The sequence below is a fragment of the Procambarus clarkii genome, chromosome 89 (genome assembly GCF_040958095.1).
Source record: "Procambarus clarkii isolate CNS0578487 chromosome 89, FALCON_Pclarkii_2.0, whole genome shotgun sequence".
Lineage (NCBI taxonomy): Eukaryota > Metazoa > Arthropoda > Malacostraca > Decapoda > Cambaridae > Procambarus > Procambarus clarkii.
The window spans coordinates 5,882,915-5,901,133 of record NC_091238.1 but is presented as its reverse complement, the minus strand read 5'-3'; the positions used below and the strand labels follow the sequence as shown (position 1 = coordinate 5,901,133).

General features: G+C 40.9%; 1 long non-coding RNA gene across 1 annotated transcript; it reads left to right on the top strand.

Moving 5' to 3' along the window:
* Positions 1-2,562: 2,562 nt before the first annotated feature.
* On the top strand, positions 2,563-16,402 carry LOC123773439 (uncharacterized). The gene is made up of 4 exons (XR_006774811.2): positions 2,563-2,707; positions 4,807-4,890; positions 7,330-7,459; positions 8,161-16,402. It is a non-coding gene; the product is annotated as an uncharacterized lncRNA (long non-coding RNA).
* Positions 16,403-18,219: the final 1,817 nt, after the last annotated feature.

Sequence of the window (18,219 nt, the reverse complement as noted above, 5' to 3'; positions counted from 1 at the left end):
TCAACCCAGCCATCTCTTTTCTGTAAAATCTCAGTGGCTCGATCATAGAAACTGAGTAAATTCGATATACAGGATCTTCCAGATCGAAAACCATACTGTCTGTCTGATATTATATCATTTCTCTCCAGGGGTTCTATCCATTTAGTTTTGATTAGTTTTTCCAATACTTTCACTATTACACTTGTCAATGATACAGGTCTATAATTGAGGGGGTCTTCCCTGCTGCCACTTTTGTAGATTGGAACTATGTTAGCCTGTTTCCACACGTCTGCTACGATTCCTGTACACAGGGATGTGTGTGTGTGAAAATTAGTTAATAACAGCTGATTGATTGACAGTTGAGAGGCGGGCCGAAAGAGCAGAGCCCAACCCTCGCAAGCACAACTAGATGAATACTCAACCCATGTCTGTTTTTTTAAACAACGCTGTTTGTCGACCTAATTGTATTTGTGCTGCTTTTTCAGCCATGTTCCTGTAACAAACTAGGCTGTTGTAAGAATTATCCAGAGTGGTTTATCGACAAAAGAGAATGGGAAGCTGAGCCCGCATGGTGACCTGGGAACCTGACCCCCAGGGGAATTCGCGGTGGAAATAACCGACGCTTTGTTCATAGTTTTGTATAATGAACCATCCTATAGTATTCAGTAATTTAGAGAAAATTAGCCTTTATTCATTTTGCATTAAAATTGTATTGTATAATAGTACTGGATACAATATCAAGAGTATTCTAATTATTGAGTTTAAGTCACCATCAGTGACGTCACGAATCAGATCTAACTTGTAAGGCGGAGTGACCGGCGGTCATAGGTCATCAGGGTTGACAGGTCTACTATTTCTCAAAGTTCAATTAACCATTTTTGGGGGATCGGGAACAGCTCTGCCGTTAGATGTTTGTGTAATTTAATTTCAGTAAAATAATTCAACCAGTCTGGATCAATTCAGTACAAACAGAGGTTAATTGTTATAACTTAAACCTTGCTAGTAACTTGGTAGAACTTTGACTAGGCGGAAGGATACAATACTCTGTCTGGGGTAGACCAGACAAGGAAGAGAGCAGTGTGATCTGCAGAGCAGCTGGGAGAGGTCAAACATCTTACCTCTCCCCAAGACCAGCCCAACATCTTTAGCTGGTAAAACATAGAGGTATAGTTGCTATGGTTATTTATAGAATAGTCTTCATTGCCATTCAGGTCAAGTAGGGAGTGTTAAAGTGACAGGGAGTGAACATATTTAGATTTTGTTTTAGTTTTTCTTTTAATAAATTAATTAGTTATTAAATTGCATTTTTATTATTTCCATGTGTTTTATGTGTACACTTGTCCTGGTCACGTGGTCCACACGAGGCGGAGTTGGATTGGGCGCCGATTCTAACATCGAATCATTCCCGTGTAATTAATTTTACACTCTTAAGTTCCACGGTCATCGGTTATAGTGGGGATCAAGCCCCAAGGTTGATTAATCAGCGTGATCGATCCAGACCTCGATCATTGCTCGGTGTTGCTGGTCTGGTGGTGGCAGCGTAGAGGCGACTCTAGAGTTTTGCTCAAAGCCTAGGTCACGTCATACTGGGTGTAGAATCCTAAGTCGGTCAATCGTCTTAGGACCACGTGGCGTGGAGTTGGTTTTGGTAAAAGTTTTGGAGTCCCTTGGTAGAGAATAAAAAGTAAGAATACGGGTAGAGGGAGTAGAAGGTAGACAAGTAGAGAGAGAGGAACCTAACCCGTGTTACAATCCCTTTTTTATTTTTATTTTTATTTGTTCTCAACACATTTTATACTTTAAACTCAATTAGTATTAAGTTTTAGTTTTTTATTTTTATTTTTATTTGTTCTCAACACATTTTATACTTTAAACTCAATTAGTATTAAGTTTTAGTCTTTAATGTTTTTCCTGCCCGAAACGCTTTGCGTAATAGTGGCTTTGGGCATTGTATGTACTAGCTCTATCTATAAATCTATCAATTTTTGTAAAATCTCTTGTATGTATGTACCTTACCTGAATAAACATTTATTTTATTTATTTATTTACTTGTTCCGGAAGTGTTCGAACGTCAACAGTTGAGTATCGTGTGTAAACCTTTTTTCATTCATAAACAGGGGGTCTGGCAGGTGCATGGAATGGACTTTGGGTCTTCGTTTAGAGGACTGGCTACCCAGGGAGCCACTGCTCGTAACTATTGAGGACCTCAGGGTTATAAACCCATGGAACCGCCTACCCGCCAAAGACGTAAATGCTAAAAATAACTGTTCAGTTTTAAAATCCAGCTGGAAAAAAATCACCAGGGAAAATTTGACAAGCCGCCTGCTTCCTGTTCTCGTCGTGGCCACTCGAATGTTGGTGCCCAACAGGTAAATTCAGGTAAAAACTAAGACACCACAGCTAGTATGATCAAATCGTACACACCGTAGTTTCGAGAAAGCTCGTTTTCTGATGAACAAAACCGTATATGTTGTTAAGGGTGTATTAATTTAGGCTAGACTGGGTTGAGTTAATCTGGGTTAGGTTGGATAGGGTTAGGGTAAGGATGGATAGGGTAAGGGTGGATAGGGCTAGGGTAAGGGTGGATAAGGCTAGGATAAGGGTTTCTATACAAGCGGCGAAGAGCGCGTCGTGTACGATGTGGCACCTTCCTATCAGCTGTCATTGAAGACGCAGTGTGGCACCCGTGGCTGTGTCTGCTGTGTCGCAGGTGTCTGCTGTGTCGCAGGTGGGTGGTGTGGCTGCTGTGTCGCAGGTGGGTGGTATGTCTGCTGTGTCGCAGGTGGGTGGTATGTCTGCTGTGTCGCAGGTGGGTGGTGTGTCTGCTGTGTCGCAGGTGGGTGGTGTGGCTGCTGTGTCGCAGGTGGGTGGTGTGTCTGCTGTGTCGCAGGTGGGTGGTGTGGCTGCTGTGTCGCAGGTGGGTGGTGTGGCTGCTGTGTCGCAGGTGGGTGGTGTGGCTGCTGTGTCGCAGGTGGGTGGTGTGTCTGCTGTGTCGCAGGTGGGTGGTGTGGCTGCTGTGTCGCAGGTGGGTGGTGTGTCTGCTGTGTCGCAGGTGGGTGGTGTGGCTGCTGTGTCGCAGGTGGGTGGTGTGGCTGCTGTGTCGCAGGTGGGTGGTGTGGCTGCTGTGTCGCAGGTGGGTGGTGTGTCTGCTGTGTCGCAGGTGGGTGGTGTGGCTGCTGTGTCGCAGGTGGGTGGTGTGGCTGCTGTGTCGCAGGTGGGTGGTGTGGCTGCTGTGTCGCAGGTGGGTGGTGTGGCTGCTGTGTCGCAGGTGGGTGGTGTGGCTGCTGTGTCGCAGGTGGGTGGTGTGGCTGCTGTGTCGCAGGTGGGTGGTGTGTCTGCTGTGTCACAGGTGGTGGTGTGGCACCCCTATACCTGGGGACCATTCAGGCTTGTTCGCATGTGTGTTCCTCACGTGTGCCCCTAAGAATGAGGTGATTTGAAAAAATATTATGCCCAAGATTACCATCAGAGTGCCGGCGGGCTGATGGGGAAATAGCCTCGGCTACCATCAGCTTTTTGTCCGGTCGTGATGGTCGAGTGGATAAGGTGCCCTGTACACCAGTTGCATAGTGCTTGTAACGTACGTTTATGTTACGTTGTTGGGTAGATTAGATACACATTGTTTAGTGAGTTTTCATATTTATTTAGTAGTCTTGATTACAGTAGTCGGTTGGTGGCATTGTCGTAAATGTTCAGATGCTTGGAGCAAAGCAGAGAGCTGAGTGAGCCTGGTGGATAGCGCGCAGGATTCGTAATTCTGTGGCGCGGGTTCGATTCCCGCACGAGGCAGAAACAAATGGGCAAAGTTTCTTTCACCCTGAATGCCCCTGTTACCTAGCAGTAAATAGGTACCTGGGAGTTAGTCAGCTGTCATGGGCTGCTTCCTGGGGGGGTGTGTGTGTGTGTGGTGTGGGGAAAAAAAAAAAAAAAAAAAAAAAAGTAGTTAGTAAACAGTTGATTGACAGTTGAGAGGTGGGCCGAAAGAGCAAAGCTCAACCCCCGTAAAAAACACAACTAGCAAACAGTGAGGCCGGAGTCGTGGAGCTCTGTGTGGGAGAGCGTGGCGGCTCAATTGGGAATTGTGAGTGTCTGAACTCGGGGAGCGAGAGCGTTGTAGCTCGATGCAGTCGCAGTTTGCTGTCTGCACTGTGTCGAAGCTGTAGCATCTTGGGTCGATTAGAACTGTACACGCCGAGTGCTACATTGTGGACTGTGGAAAAGCCACCCAAAAGGTGGCACAGGCATGAATAGCCCGTAAATGATGGCCCTTTTGAGCCATTACCAATATCAATAGATGATACTGGAGATCTTTGGAGGTGCGACTGCACCCTACGTGACAGGAGATGTCTCCTGTGCTGCTATTCCTCATATCGCTTGCTCATATGGTGACTACACCTCGGCTCCCTCCAACAAGATGAGAAGAGTATTACCTGTAAATGGGGATAGGATTGTAGCTTCTGTAGTTAGTGCTAATTGGTTATGCTATTAAGATAATGAGATAATGGAGCGAGTATAAGATTAGCTCGCTACATACTCCTGGCAGTATGGGTTCGAGTCACTTCTAGGGTGTGAGTTTTCAGATATATATGTATTCTCACAAACCCAGTGTACCTTCTTGTATATAAATAAATAAATTATATAATTTTTTTTTTTTTTTTTAGATTTCAGGCTAACTTCTTTCATTCTTCTGCCTTTTGATCTAACTTCTTTCATTCATGACTTTTGATCTTTAAATCTGGTGCACATACAGTATTTATTACTTTGAGCCATCACATTGAGGCAGAATGAAGGATCTTGACAGTATACCATGTTCCTCGTGACCCACAGAGGAGACTGCAATGGATTGCTGCCATGAAGAGTAGCTGCTGAATGATGGAAGCAGGCATTGTTGCACTGCTCACATCACTTCATGTATGTCATCATCATTTTATTGTCCTTGATTAGTCTCAGTAGGTGGTTGGCCATGTGCTTTATTTAATACACTGAACCCCATGGACATATGAATAATCAGTATTAAATTGCATGATGCATGAATTCAACATTTGCAATGGCTTAGCTGGCCAACAGTTACCCTCATTAACCATTGTGTTGCTAAGGGCTATTTGGGCATTGTCACCCACAGGTGCATAACAAAAAAATAATTCTTCTAAACCTGTAAATTTGTGTTCTCTGATCACGGGAAAAATAATAAAAAAATCGTAAGGAGCATATTTTGCCCGCTATAGGGCGAAGAAGTCTGGCAAAGAACAGGCGCTGACTCATCATGCATCCCAGACGTTCTGCTCCGCCCCAGCTGTCAGGCAGAAGTGGCCACAAAGAGAGAATTACCTAATTAATTCAATGTCTCTGATTTATTTTTCTTCATTTCTTTTGCTGTAATATTATTCAATAGTGTGTAGTGTGATATACTTATATAATAAAATGTGTGAATCATCGCTGTACTCAAAATTATGGTGTGCATATTGTTGATTCAATTATTATGTTCATCAAACAGTGAACAAATACTTTGTTGGTTATTACACTATATACACAGGTTATATAAAAGTATCTGTATGTTCTGTTACATAGCCACTCTCTGCCACTCACTCCCTCAACACCTCACTCGCCCAAATTCTCCTCCCACCATACTGTTTTTGCTTTTATTCACTATATATAGACATTATATATAAGTATCTACATGTTTTGTTCACCACAACTGTACAACTAAGCTGATATAGTTAGTTCAGGCACTAAGAGACGTCGCTACATAGTCAGCTGGCGGCTGCCTCCCTCTCACATTCAAGGTCAGATGCACTAAAATTTCTTCCCCAACAATACTATTTGTGGCATTATTATCCTATATACAAACATTATATATAAGTATTTACATGTTTTGTTCACCATAACTATTCAACTAAGCCGGTATAGTGCCCAAAGAACATAGTGGCCACCCCTACCCAGCATGATAAATCATGCAGATGTTGCCACCTCCCTCACCTCCTTCTCCCCTACACTCCTTTTGCTGTTATTATATTATATATACACGTTTTATATAAGTATCTACATTTGTGTTCACTATAACGAACCACTAAGTTGGTATGCTGAGTGGCAGTGGCAGGAAGTGGCAGCCCGCCACTGGCTGTCACTCGCTCCCTCCGTCACCTCACTTTACTCGCCACCATTCTCCTCCCACCATACTGTTTTTGCTCTTATTCACTATATACAGACGTTATATATACCTATCTGCATGTTATGTTTACCATAGCGAACAACTAAGTTGCTATAGTGAGTCCAGCCAGTAAAAGGTGGTCACACAGAGTCAGCAGACAAGGCTACCTCCCTCACCACAAAGATTACTCCTCCCACTACACCGGGTTCAAGCTCAACCAGGTACAGTGTAGTACCTGGAACCCGTGGAACCACTTACCCGCCGAAGTCATAAATGCCAAAACTCTGCCGAGTTTTAAAATACAGCACAGCTGGAAAAGTTCATCAGGGAAAATGGGGGACCTTTGACAAGCTGCCTTCCTGTCCTCATCAAGGCCACTAGTATTAGTGGCCCTCGGGTAAATTCAGGTAAAGGTAAATTTTACAGAACATTGTTTCTTCTCTCAACTTGTATCATCAATTTTCCTGTAAATCTAAAATCTAATATACTGTACTTAACTATACTGTATTTTAGTTTACCATCAACATAAATAGTTTTCTCAAATGTCAAGAGACTGTGGACTCTTGCATCTTTCTGCTCCCTTAGTGGCATCCTAAGTGATATCTAGGAATTCATGAATCTTTTATTTATTTATTTAGTCAAGAGCAGGAAGCCTGTGTATAAACAGTACTTAAGGTTTGTATTGAGGTCTCAAGGTCAACCTACTGACCTATCCCAGGTTGCAACCCCCACAAGTTACTTAACTTCCAGGTATCTATTTAGTGCTAGGTACACAGAAGCATTAGGTGAAAAGAAATGTGCCCAACCATTTCTGTCCTACCCAAAAATTGAACCCGGGATTCCTGATTGTGAGTTGAGAATGCATTTTAATGTATTTTCAACCATTTGTAGTTGAACAAGAAAGCAATCTGTACTACAAGACCATATACTGTACTGTACTGTATTGGTTTACTGCTGTCTTTGATAATTGCTTACTTTATTCTACCCAATTTACACACCATCAATAAGAATACAGCTGGAATATAGTATACAGTGTATCCGATGACATTTTCTGCCCTTTCATAGTTATCTAAACTGTCTTACTGATATGTTTACTACCAAAGGGATAACAAAAAATCATTTACTTAAACCTTCTGTATGGAATAAAATTTGGTTTTCTAGTCTGTATTTGTACTCTTTTTGATTTGTTTGTTTTTTTACAGTTACTTGTGACAGAGCATTAACTTGTGCCTTCAGCTAAGAATATACAGTATATTATCTGGCCACCACGCCTTCTGATAGTACTTCAGTGCAATAATTTACAGGAGCCCTCACGATAACATCACATGCATGGTAAGGCATCTTCTTAGGTACAGTATTAGATATTTGAGGTGTGTGGTTATCTTGTGACTATTTGCGGTTTACATGATTGAGCTCTTATAGTGTGGCTTCGGTAAAGTTAACTTTACCGGTGGTCTTCTCTTACATCTCGTTCATATGATAATTACCTAAGTCTAATTACTTAACCCCCTGTAGTGCACATAATGCCTTGTAAGGCACTTGACTGGTGGTGCAAATTGTTTTATAATTTAGGAATATTTTAATGTTCCATTCACCTGGACTGAATGGGCCTCGAACCGCGGACCCCACGCGTGTGAGGCCGTAGCTCTGTCCGCGGTTCCAGACCCATACAATCCAGGTGAATGGAATGTTTATTTCCACGGAAGTGTAGATGGCAATTTAATATTTTAATGTTTTTTATGTTTTCTTCATTCTTTGATTTGAAATGAAAATTGTTAAGTTTGGCAATATTTTTTACATTTTCATTTTTTTTTTTAATTTTTAGTTAATGTTAATAATAATAATAGTTCTGTATGTGATATTTGAGATCAGTACCTCTTCAAACATTTCTTGTACTATACTTTCTATACTTAGCTCCATTTCTGCAATTCATTAAAAAAAAAAAAGGCTTTCAAAGTACATCTCATTTTTCTCTGTTGGATAAAAGTTCTCTTAAATTGCTTGACATTAATCATATATTTTATTATTTTCAGGAGTGTGAAGGCTGCAACAACGAGTATGACCAAGAAGAGCGAAGGCCACGCACTCTTCCCTGTGGCCATACCTTTTGCTCCAGCTGCATTGGTGCCATTTTGAAGGATAATAAAGTTTTCTGTCACGCATGTCAAACAGAACACTATGCGGTTGCTGTGGTACAGTTCCCACTTAATTATAACGTGGAGGCCAACATAAGAGCAACAATGATGGATGTTGATGCCCCACCAGGACCTACCCCAGCAAAACGTCCAGCAGTGTCACCAGGACCAGGAGGATCCAACCAAGGGCAGCAGCAGCAGGGCTTAAGCAAAGAATTATTAGCTCTGAAAACAGAGAAAATGAAAGCCCTGGCTTGTGCTGAAATTAAAGTACAAGCCACATTGAATGGTCTGGGTCAGTATGCAAGGCAGGTAGCAAAAATGAAGGAGGAACATATGAAGCTAATGACCCAGCTTGAGGATTTAGCAATGTTCCACCAAGAAAGAATACGAGTGATAGAAGAAGAAGATGCACGTGTTAGGGAACTGCAAGCTTGGCATGAAGCTAGGAGGGACAATGCAAATTAATAAAATTCTGGCCTACCCAGATATGGGGTGAATCATTTGTAGAGTTTAGAGGGCCCTTAACTCTTTCTTGAATTATAGCCTTTATACAAGTAGGCATTAAAGCATTAATAGTTAGATATATATATATATATATATATATATATATATATATATATATATATATATATATATATATATATATATATATATATATATATATATATATATATAATATATAATATATATATATATAATATAATATATATATATATATTATATATGTCAAGGCCCAGTTTGTCTAATAGGCCCGAGTGATTTTCGTTATTTTCAATAAATTGCTTCCAATTAGTTTATTTGAATTATTATTAACATTATATTAAGAACATACATTATTGACTTTGTTGTGTTAGTTTAGGTTAAGATAGGTTAGGTTGGGTTGGTTAGGTTTGGTCATATATCTACGTTAGTTTTAACTCAAATTTAAGAAAATTAACTCATACATAATGAAATGTATACCTTATCATTTCATAAGAAAAAAAATTTAAAAATATATAAATTTAGGAAAACTTGGCTTATTAGGCAAATTGGGCCTTGCATAATAGGCCAAGTACTGCATTCTGGTTACTAGGTACAACATATACATACATACATCACACACACACACACACACACACACATACATTCTTGTACAGCCACTAGCACGCATGGCATTTTAGGCAAGTCCTTAATCCTAATTTTCACACACACATTTCAAGGAAGCTACTTGTAGCAGCTGTCTAACTCCCAGGCACCTATTTACTGCTGGGTGAATAGGAGCATCAGGATGAAAGAAACTGTCCATTTGTTTCCGCCTCTGCTGGGGATCGAACCCGAACCCTTAGGACTACAAAACCAGAGTGCTGTCCATTCAGCTGTCAGGCCCCTCTGGTGAACATTATTGAAGTTGTTTGTTCAGATTCACTGTAAGCAAATTAAGGCTACACGCACTGGAGCTAGATTTCTTTGTATTTAATCCATCTCATTTCAGTGTGAGAGGGTATTAATAATGTGAAGCATTTGCCGTGTTACTGTGTAGGCAGTAAATAAAATGACTGACATTTTAGGAACAGCCAGTTATATGCTATAATTAGTTAATTTTTTTTTTTTTTTTTTTTTTTTTGGGAGTAAAGAGGAAGGAGAGGCATAGGTGAAGGGAAGTATAGAAGTGGGAAATACAGTGAGAGGTATGAAAGCAGGCGGGCTGTCCGCCTTGCTGACCCGATGTGTGGGTGTTGGCAGCTAAGCTAAGCTGGCTCCCTCTTGTCAGGGAGCTGTGAGTGTGTGAGAGGTTCTTCACATGTGTTTCACCATATATGGATGTCCATAGATGAATACTGTGAAGCATTCATATATAGACACTCCGATGCTTCCACACACGTTATTCTGTTTAATGCTCTTTATTTTATTATTATTATTTATCGAGTTGTCATACATATTATTTATCGAGTTGTTCATACATACACATATATGAACTGTTCATATATATACATATATAACTCATCTTGGGATTATATACTGTGGGGCGGGGTTTTCGTCCAGAGAATCGAGGCTCTTGGGCCACCAGCTGTGGGAGCGGGGCGTCTCATCTTGGAGTAATCTTTCAAACATTGGGTCCTCTAACATTTCGATGGTGTTCCATACCCTGATGGCTTGGTGCTGCAGTCTGATGTTTAGTGGCTGTATGTTCAGGAGCTCGTGGAGCTCCTGGATTGTCTGATCATATGGTGGACGGTGTTTTGCTGCTCTCCTTAGCGCCTTATTTTGTACTGCTTGCAGTTTCTGCATGTTAGTTTTCTTTATGGTGTGTAGTGGTACTGGGGGATATTCTAGATGCAGCCGAACTAGAGCCTTATATAGGTGGATCTGAATGTTAGTACTGAGGCTTCGGAATCTTCTCAGTTTTCCTAATGCTGCTTTGGCTTTGTTTAGTCGGTCCCTTACATGAATTTGTATCCCTGTTCTATTTATCATAAGTCCCAGTATTCTGCCTACCTCCGCATATTGGATGGGCTGGTTATCAAGGATGATGGGGTCAGGGTTTCTTTTCGCAATGTGTATTATTTGGAACTTTTGTTTGTTGGTGCTAATTTTCCATTGCTTCTCAAAGTTGTTTATGAGTTCAATGGCTGCCTTGGTCTTGTCGGCTAGTAGCGGCTTTGATGGGCCCGGTTGGCATATTATTTGGGTAACATCATCAGCGTATGTGATGTATTCTCCATGTTGGGGTTGGGGTAGGTCAGCTGTATATATGTTGAATAGAGTGGGGGAGAGGCAGCTTCCTTGTGGTACTCCACTTTTCAGTTCTATTACGTCACCCAAGTAGCTGCCGATATTAAGCCTAGCAGTTCTATTGTCTATAAAGCTGCAGAGAGTAGCTGTAAATCTCTCAGGAAGTCCTAGTTCAGATATCTTATATTTTAGGCCTGTGTGCCACACTTTATCGAAGGCTTTCGAGACGTCCCTAAGCACTATATTACACTGATCTTTTTCGACACTGCGTTAGCTATATGCTCGTAGATCAGAGCTATAGCTGTATGGGCCCCTCTGCGGTGTCTAAACCCATGCTGCCTGCTGTTATACTTCCCTTCCTCTTCCATGTACTTCACAAGTCTCTGATTGATAATTTTTTCGAATATTTTACCTGGTACTTCGAGGAGGGAAATTGGCCTGTAGTTTTCAGTTTGGGTTGGGGGTTTACCTGGCTTGGGGATTAATCGTATTGTGGCATTCTTGAAGTATGTGGGGAATAGTCCAGATGCAAGAGCTGCATTTAAGATACATGTGTATTGATGGAGTGCAATCACTGGTAGGTTGGATAATACCATCTTATTTATTTTGCTGTTGCCCGGCGCCTTGTTCTTGAAACCCATAATTGTTTTATGGACCTCCGCAATGGTTATGTGTTTCATAAGGTGGCAGTCATCGCGTATGTTGTTAAGGTCTATTGTTTGCGTCGGGAGTAGTGCTGCAGCTCTGTTATCGACTTGAGTTGTAATTTCCCTTTCATTAATTGGGCAAAAATTTAAATTTTCTTCCGGTTAGTAATTAGTTAAATTACTCCACCCTTCTACACCTGAGGCTACCAGGTGGTCTGAGAATGCACATACCTTTGCAGTACAAGTATCATAATGTAGATTTTCTACATCTGTTGATTTATTCCTATCATGAACAGTTATCCTGTGCAAATCTTTCCACATAGTCTCTCCAACAACTTCATTTGGTTTTCCATTGTCAGTCAAAGGAAGCCTGCTTGACTTATTGAGGTTCACTTAGGCCAACTACTGACCTTCCCTAGGATGCAACACAAGAGTTGTCTAACTTCCAAGTACCTATTTACAGGTAGGTGAATAACTTGGCACACCACCACATAGCTGTGTGTCAGGACTTGGGAACAAGTAATGGGGCTTAAGTGCATTGCTCCCTCAAGTGAAAGGAAACTTATCCAAACATCTCCATCCTACATGAGAATCAAACCCTGGACCTTTTACCTGTGAAGTGACTGTGCTCTCGTTCTTCCATAGACATTACTCCTTATGTTTTTATAATTTTTAATTCTTTGCCATAGGACAGACAGCCAGTGCATGTATACATGTAATGCTTGTATCGAGATTCACCCCAAGGTCGAACTACTGACCCCTCCTCAGGATGCAACCCCACAAAGCTGACTAACTCCTGGGCTACGTGATAGTAAATGCACCCAACAATTTGTCCCGCCCTGGATTTGAACTCTGAATTCCTGGTTGAGAGTCAAAAACGAACCCAACTGTACTACCGAGACCCTATGTAGGTACAGTATGCATTATCTTGCGTACCCCTTGCTCAAATTGTATTGCCTAGAATTATTTATTGTTAAAGACTTTGAAAATTGTGCTCCATATTAAATTTAAACATTGAATTATAATTTATCGCCAAATGAGTCATTGAGAAAATGTGCAATGCTCCCTCATTATTTGTGGTCTATCCCTTTTTCTTACTTATCCCTAATAACAATGATTTCTATTGTCTTTTTTTTAACTATAGTATATACAACACAGAAGCAAATTATTTTCTGACTTGTTTACTGCTTAGAGCAGTAAATTTCCACAACTTTACTTATGCCTTTCTGTGGTAGTTCTACCTGGAACATGGACTGCAAGTCAGTTTTCAACTATCTTGAGGTTATCTCAAGATGATTTCGGGGCTTTAGTGTCCCCACGGCCCGGTCCTCGACCAGGCCTCCACCCCCAGGAAGCAGCCCATGACAGCTGACTAACTCCCAGGTACCTATTTACTGCTAGGTAACAGGGGCATCAGGGTGAAAGAAACTCTGCCCATTGTTTCTCGCCGGCGCCCGGTATCGAACCCAAGACCACAGGATCATACGTTCAGTATTCTGTTCGTTCAGCCGCCGGCTCCCCGGCTAGGTCCCCAATTACTGCTAGGTGAAGAATAGCAAACAGTTTAGAATTAGTACCTAATCTCAAATTGTGCTTAACTGCCCAGGGCTTGAACCTGATCCTATATTACTCATGAAACAAGCATTGTGAGTGTTCTATTGCTGCACCAGCAAATGCAATTCTAGATGTTCAACTGAAGTACATAAGCTCTTTTACAACAATAGACAGAACAGGAAGCCAAAATAACCAAATGTATAGTTCTGATTTTCTGCAGGTATGCATTCCCTGACACCCCAGTTGTTTCTAAAGAGTAGATTTAAGATTCTGTATGTGTATGTGTGTGTGTGTGTAATTACCTAATTGTGTGTATGTGTATGTGTAATTACCTAATTGTTACAGGAGCTTCATCCTCTTCTCCGGCACAGAGGTTTCTGCTCTTTTGGTCCTGGTGGTAGGTTTGTTCATTTGGAGCAGTCTTATTTTCTGGTGAAGACCGAGACTGCTGCTTTCCGGAAGGACCCTTGGGTTGTTGATGCTTGGTTGGTTAGGCCAGGGGTGCATCTTGTGTCCAGTTGCGGCTCTTCACCATTACCTGTGCGCTACAGCCTCGGTGGCCTGGGTTGCGTTTTGTTTTGACGGGTTCCCTTCTTCCCTGTTCCAGGGGTTCAGGTCTCCCAGGTTGTCAACAGGGTTCTTCGGTCCAGTCAGCCTGTGGTCTATCCTCGTGCCGATGACGTTCGTAAGTTTGCTGCGTTGGCTGCCGTCTTCGGTATCATGTCTTGGGAGGCCTTTCTATAATCTATAATATTGGGGAAGTAGGTAGTACAAGATACAGTGTGAGTTTGAAGCACAAAGTAGGAAACTATGAGGATGAAATTAGGTACTTTTTGGTTTTACTTTTGAACAGGGCATGGGTTGGACAATTTTTAATTCATCAGGGAGAGAGTTCCAATGACTGTGACCTTTAATTTGCATGGAGTGTTTGCCCAGATTTAGTCTGACTCTGAGGATATCAAAGAGATATATATTTCTGGTGTGGTCCTAATGGGTTTTATTACACCTATCTAGGAAAAGTTTCAGATCATGATTAGCATTTAGGAACTTATTTTCATTATTTTAAATTTGCTCGGCTGGACGGTAGTAACTATCTTGCTTCATGCAGGTCGGCGTTCAATCCCCGACCTTCCATGTGGTTGGGCACCATTCCTTCCCCCCCCTCCCCCGTCCCATCCCTAATCCTTATTATGATCCCTTCCAAGTGCTTTAGTCGTAATAGCTTGGCACTTTCCCCGATAGTTCCCTTCCCTTCCGCTGGTGACTTTACGCCATTCTGAGGTCTAATCCCTCACTGTCTCTCTCTGCATCCCATTGCTTACGTACTCTTCTTTGCAATACATGCCGTTTGCATGACGGCGTATCCTCCCGATGACCACATGAGTGGTAATGTAGAAAGATGTGTGTGCTACAATGCACAGCGGCACATCAACGGCCACAATGTGACAGAGGTGGGAAGATGATGCGTCCATGTTGGCGAGGATAAAGGCAAAAGAAACAAAACAAGAGGAAAGGGGCGCAGGATGGGAATAATAACAGAAGGCGAAGGCAAAGCGTTGCCGCAATAAAGAAAGCAAGGGATGTTAGCAAGAGATGAAGGGCGAGAGGAGAAGGATGCGTAGGAGGCAGGCGTGAAGCAGACATGAAAAATTAAGGGAGGTGCGAGCAGAGGAAGGTACAAGGGGTGAATGTGTAGAATATCAGAGGAAGTGAGGACAGGACAGTTGAGGACAATATCTCAGGATTACCACATTAAGAACATTGTGTAAGGAGCCTATGCAACACTTTCTAACTTTAGAATTGCTTTTAAATACATGGATGGCGAAATACTAAAGAAATTGTTCGCGACTTTTGTTAGGCCAAAGCTAGAATATGCAGAGGTTGTGTGGTGCCCATATCATATCATAAGAGGCACATCAACAAACTGGAAAAGGTGCAAAGACATGTTACTAACTGGCTCCCAGAACCGAAGGGCAAGAGCTACGAGAAGAGGCTAGAGGCATTAAATATGCCAAACTAGAAGATAGAAGAAAAAGAGGTGATATGATTACAACATACAAAACAGTAACAGAAATTGATAAAATTGATAGGGAAGATTTCCCGAGACCTGGAACTTCAAGAACAAGAGGTCATAGATTTTAACTAAACAAAGATGCCGAAGAAATATAAGAAAATTCACATTCGCAAACAGAGTGGTAGACGGTTGGAACAAGTTAGGTGAGAAGGTGGTGGAGGCCAAAACTGTCAGTAATTTAAAAGCGTTATATGACAACGAGAGTGCTGGGTAGACGGGACACCACGAACATAGCTCTAGTCCTGTAACTACACAGGTAAAAAAAAAAAAAAAAAGTAATTATACACACACACACACACACATACGTATGTATGCACAGGTGAGTACACACACAAACGATGTGTGTGTGTTCAGTATGTGCATGCATGTATGTGTGGGTTAGCAACTGGGTGTAAACACAGGTGTTAGCTGGTTGTATCATGGGTTGGTGGTTGCTTCTCCTTTGCATGCCACAATATATGTTAAGGGGATTTCACTGAAGGTGTTTATTCTCTACAAAATTAATGCATTAAACTTTTATATAACAATTTTATTTGTTTATTTATTTATGTAAGACACTTAAAAAGAAGCAACAATGGATGATAGCAAGAATGTAAATCCATACATTGTTATTTAATGAATTTTTTAATCACCAATCATTCAATGACTTTAATTTTTTAATCATCTATGAGTTTTGAACTTTCATTGGATGAGGAGGTATCAGCCTGGGAAAAAATAGACAACTGTATAGGAAAAAAAGAGGTTTTTATGTAGACAATACATTATAATACAATACATGCTATATTATGTAGAATATCTTGTAGATATATTATGTAGCAATGCTATCGTATGTATTAAGAAGCTAAAAAAAAAAAAAAAAAAAACTATTTCACAGCAGTAATCAGCAGCAACAGTAAGTAAGAAATGTTCATTTCATACAAGTGTATATTGCTTCCTATAAGTTTTCATTTAAAAATATGAAACATTTTATGTTAAAACTGGATTCCATCTTGTCTTATTCCCTACCATTTCTCATGATTGATTATTAAATAAAATAAAACATTTTTACTGGATGGAAAAGGCCTTAAGAAATTCAATCTGTAGACTTATGTATGTGCACTGTAGGCATCTTGATTAATAGATAATGTACCATTAAAATTTGTTAAAATCCTGTAAAGATTTTATTTTACCTTAACAGAAGGCAAAATGTGTTGGCCACTAACGTCTTTTTTTTGGATGAAGACTCTTGTGGCTCCCTAAAGCTATCTTTTCCCCCCTTGCTTTGTGGCCCATTGTCGTCGTGAGGGGGCTTGGTGGGCACCTGCCAGTGTGGGATGCTCCATGGGATGGTCCTCTGTCCTTTTGCAGCCACCGGGGCTCTACCAAAAAAAAGCCATTCCATTATATTCAATGCTGGGTTTTTTATATGACCAGATTGTCTCTGATAGCCTGCACTCATTTAAAGAAAAAGCCAGCATTGAATGTAACGAAACGCCATTTTCTGGGTGAGACCCGGAGGCACCCCAGAGCTTACGGGTTTTCCCCCCTCCCTTCCCCGTATAAAAATCAACACTAATGTTTCATCATTTTAATTAAATATAATTATTCCTCATTTCAGATACATACAATGGTGGCAGCGGTGGTATGAGGATGAGTAGTCAGGCGAATGGGAAAGTTTAGAGAGAAAATGGGATGTGGGGGGTAAACAGAAGTGGTAGAGTGGAAAGAATTAGAAAGAAGAGCTAGCATGAGCTAGTAGATAGAAGGTAGAAGTTAGTGGATAGAAATATTGGATAGAGAGATGTAGAAAAGGAAGGTAGGAGGTAGAAAGACTAGAAAGTGCTACCACCATCCATTCAGAAATTTAAAAGACAAGGAATGGAATTAGTCTTTTCAGCAGTATTAAGTGAAGTAACAAGCAACAACTGCAAGCATGTAAATCATAGTCAAGAATCTTTAAGTCATAGTCTTTAGTAAATAAACTTAAGGGTGCTCTCCACTCTAGCTTTCACTATCATAAGTTAAGCAATGAAAACAAGATCTTAGTGGGAATTGGAATTAAAGATAATTAAAATGACAAAGATTATTCATTTATCACACATGTTCATGGATAATTATATTCCTTTGCCTTTTCCCATATCAACATTAATTCAGAATTAGTCACCACACAAGATATTGAGAGTAAATATGGTTGACTGCCATTAAAATTACACAACATAAAATTTGGGAAACACAATACGTCACCTTACAATTCAACTCGCCAGGGATTCTGAATATATGATAGAGAGGAGGTAAGGGGAAGGTACAGCTGACAGACAAGGCCTAGGACACGCCTGTGTAGACTCTGGCCTGCTACTTCTGGAACCTCTCTGGTGTAGTGAGGTTCCTCTCTATCTCAATGTACAAATACTCGGATATTTATTGAGAGGGAACTAGGAGCTAAACTCTGACTACCAGGAAATAGCCTCTGACTATCTTCCTACCACACCTAGACAGCAGTTTGTTTGATGGAAAGAACAATGCAAAATGTCTGCAATTATCAGCTTAGCAGAAGGTGAAGCACTTGACACGACCTGACCTCGCCAGACATGTCAACATCAACACTCAAAAGGTGTGAACTGACTTTACTTGTATCAGTGAATGTTAAATAATTCCATTTATTTGACAATAAATATACAGTATTGCCTATAGTAGACCGACCCAGCAACCATTTCAGTTGATCCTGATGAAGTAGGATCACTCGAAACAATCCAGTGATCATCCATTATATTACTCGGTAATTTGTTCCATAAAATAAGTCCCCTTTTCCAATCTAGTATTTACATGTTTTGTCCTGAATCTATCAAATTAATGTCCATTGTCTTGTGTTCTATTTCCTATAGATATATTTAAAACTTAATTTAAAAGGTAAACAGTCATTCTGAATGAAATATAACTAGCCTATATAATAAGTTTACAAAAGTGTGTGATGGTGGTACAGTATTAGGT